Source organism: Corvus brachyrhynchos, unplaced genomic scaffold (assembly GCF_000691975.1).
Source record: "Corvus brachyrhynchos isolate BGI_N302 unplaced genomic scaffold, ASM69197v1 scaffold4, whole genome shotgun sequence".
NCBI classification, from domain to species: domain Eukaryota; kingdom Metazoa; phylum Chordata; class Aves; order Passeriformes; family Corvidae; genus Corvus; species Corvus brachyrhynchos.
The window spans coordinates 8,612,796-8,616,735 of record NW_008237878.1 but is presented as its reverse complement, the minus strand read 5'-3'; positions in this window follow the sequence as shown (position 1 = coordinate 8,616,735).

Here is a 3,940-nt window from a genome sequence, read left to right as displayed (position 1 = left end):
TCTTCCGAAGTATTCAAATATTACCTGGAGGGCAAAAATAAATCAAGGTGTCTCCCTTTGATGCAGTGTCCACGAAGCAAAGAGAGGGGCTGCACCCAACACGGTCCATTGTGGCTAAGGGGTGTCTGGGTCATTTCCAGCAGGTGTCCCGAAGGGCAAGGGAGGGCCAGGTCACGCTGTCCTAATTCAGTCGGGGCTAGTAGAGTGACAGCAAATCCTTCCAGCAGTGGAGAGACAGCAGAAAGCCCCGACCCAGCTGCCGACCCCGACCCAGCCCCACGGGCTGTGAGCTGGGACCCGCCAGCAGGGGCAGCCAGCGCAGGCAGCATCCTGGGGCACACAGCAGGGCACACAGAGCTTCAACCCTGACCAGAGCTCCAGGCTCCACCCCTGGGAGATGGTACATGGGAAATGATCCTTCTATTGTTGAAGTATTGGCTTAAACATCACAGCATTTTCCAGCACAGCTCTTCTCACCCCTCTGAACTGATAACCCCCGGCTGGGCTCAGACACAGAGCCCGTACAACTTTCATTGATGCTCTTGTGCTTCATGGCACAGCAGTGAGGAGGTGGCACCCTAAAAAAAATCAGTGTAGGCATCACCAGGAAGATTTTGGGGTATCTTTGTGTCTCTATTTCTTTTGCATTAATTTTTTTCCTATGCCCCTAAAGCACATTCCTGAATAAAACTGGTGTATCCAGAAGACACAGATTATCAGAGTATTGATGGAAGACAATTTTTTGCACTGTGTATGTTGCTTATATGTGGTATATAGTCTGTATTCTGTGTTGGTGCTTATACATTTATATAAAACTATATGTCATGCACCTCTACTGAATTAACTCACAGTTTAATGTGGACACTTCTGAAGAAATAAACTAAATTATGATTGCATATTTTGCTCTTTTCCACAAGGAACTGAAAAAGCTCCAAGGATACAAACAGACAACAGCCAAATAAACTGAATGAACATAAAAACCAGTGAAGTCTGACACCAATTCCTTTGTTAATGTTGTGTTAACTTGCTCACCAATGAGCTCTTTTCATCATCTGCCCCCAATACTGCAACCAGTGCTTATCCCCAGACATCATCTCAATTTGATGAAATTATAAGGGCACACAAATTGTGAATCAGTCTTTGTGCGCTGAAACTTCCAATCTGATTTCTAACTGACTGTGGATGCCCACCTGCCTGGCAGGGTAAAATCCACACAAAGCCAAGGAAACACATCCTTGGTTTTAATTTAAAAACACATTTTTGAACTGACAAGTAATTCTCACACCAACGAGCCTATTTTATTATTTTTAAACCTTTTTAAAGTTGCTTTAATATGAACCAAAGACTACAAATTTAGTAGATAAGAAAAAGAGGTGATGCTTCACATGTGCAGGTCACACATACCATGGTTCCTGAGAGCCAGGACTAAAACTGAATGCAGTGAAGCAAATGAAAAGGACTTCTCTGTCACATTAGCAACATCTTTATCAGCACAGATGCCAACATCCGACTCAGAACAAGGCAGAGGTGGTGCTTGGATGCGTTTCTCTGACAACAGGTATCTGCTGGGGTTGCCACACTGAGAGGTATGTGGTGTTCCTGACCCTCCACACCCTGTGGCACTGGTGTGCCAGTCAGCTCCTCACTGGGGGTGAGATCTCATTTGCTTAACCTGTTCTTCAGGTCAGGTTTCCAAAACATCGTCCCACCTCTTTGATGCTTGTAATTACAGCTCCCTTGCTACCCTACCATGGCAGGTTGTGTAGTTCATTTCCTGGCATAAACCTTCCAAAGGGACAAATCTTCTCTAGGCCTTTGGTTAGACATGAGACATGGGCACTCACACAGGGCTTTGTATAATGCTTTATCAACCTTTCGTAGCCCCAAGCAGCAAGGTTTCAATGGGCTGTGCCCCAAAACTCCTTACTGTGATCACACACCTCCTTCCATGCATGGATGCCAATGGTAGTCATTCATTGTGACAGTTCCTCTTCTGTGGAAGAGAGTAAGAACCAATCACTTCTGCTCTTTAAAGATAGTAACCTTTTAGCTATGCTCAAACTGCTCCATTGCCTGGAATTTCTCTTACTGCCAGAGTTTTCAATACCAGCTTTGCTCTTTATCCAGGTCATGCTGAGATCTCTTCTCCTATGCACTCACTCCTGAAGTGCTCCTAGATAATTTGCTGCAGTGAAATTTCCTGTCAAGGAACACTTACATTTTACTGCCTGATTTACTCCTCATGACTGCCTCAGAAATGGCAAGTTCTGGTTTTCTTCCTCAAGCCAGTGGTACCCTCAGACTGGCCCTGGCTGAACACTCCTTCTCGGGAATTTGCCTCTGCCTATCCTATGTATTTCTCCATACTTAGATCATTTCCCAAAATGACCTAAAACTGCCACAGACTGAACGGTTTTGTGTTGATGAAAGCATTATATGAAGCCTTGAATTTCCCATGATACTGGCAAGATCCAGCCTAATTAAAATGGTCAAAAATGCAAAATTATCAGCACCATAATAATGAGGGTGTGTTCCAACACACCATGACCATGACCAGGTGCTCTTGTGGGTTTTGTTGGTTCTCATCACAGCCCATGAGATCTCTGGGTATCCACAGGCACTTGGAGACCAGCTGGGTGTGCAGCTCCGGTGGCTCTCCAGCTCAGATCTCACTAACACAGACTGGCAATGACCTACTCAGGCAGCACCTGAGCCTGCCCAAATATAAATCTGCATGAACATCAGGTTGCAAAGAGATTCAGGGACAGGCTTTTTCCAATCTGTCATCCCTCACCCTCCCTTCAGGAGAGCCAGACTCACTCGCTGAATTGCAAAAAGCATTCAAGAAGCACAAGGCCAAGCACTTCTGACTCCAGAAGAAGGAAATGTAAGAGCAAATGGAGAAATCCCATGGAGCACTTCAAAAAGATGTACTGCCTCCCAAGCACTCATGACCCCGAGTCACTGTGGGATGTGATGCTGTGCAGTACGGACCAGAACATGGCACATCCATAGGACACCCTGTCGCTCTGGGAGTGTGATGGAGCACAAGGCATCTTTAATCTACCAGTGATCCCTAACACACCTTCCACTGCCCGTGAACCACTCACTGCATTGCAGTCGCCTGCTCTCATTGACTGCTGCTCCTCGTGGCTGCCGGGCTTGGTTCAACAAGGCTTAAAATTAGCGTTACCCAAAACTACATCCAATTCCCCAACCTTTGCTTAACTTCCCATGTTAAAGCAAGCCTTCCGTAATGTGAACCCCACGCGTTCCACCTCATTCCCTGACAAAGCAGTTTCCAGCGTAGGTCTGCAGCGGCAGCACAGACCCATCGATGAGCTGTGGGCAGGGGGAATCCTCTGCTGGATTCCTCTCCCGTCAGGCTCATCCTGCTGTAGCTGGGGTGAGCAGGGTGTGAGGGGTGTGAGCTCCCATCTCCTGCCCACGGGGCACCAGCAGGGACAGATTCAGGACCGCCGGAGATGAGGGCAGCTCATGCCCCGTGTCAGGCTCCCTCGCCCCCCGGCACAGCCCCGCATTGCAGACCTGCACCCCAAGCTGCGGTCAGGGCCGAGGGCAGTGCTATGACAGAGCTGGGAAAACCCTGAGCACGTCAGACCCCCAGGCAAGGGGCAGCGCCAGCCCGAAGGGTGCTGCTCTCTACCCGGAGCAGGCTACGAAAACAATAAACCAAAATTAAAAACATCCAGAAGAAGGGCAGGGTGTCACTTTGGTGACGGAGCTGGAAGTGCAATCTCCAACGCGCCAGCTGCCTGAAGCGGGATCAGAAAGTCCTGTTTTGAAGCGGAGAGCCTTCTGAGCGCCGGGAGCTGAGGGATTTTCCTGCCAGCAGAGGTCAGCGCTCGCAGGAACTCCCGCGGCCCGCGGCGCCGCCTCCGGGGACAGGGCCCGGGAGCCGCGGGCCGGGGGGGGGGGG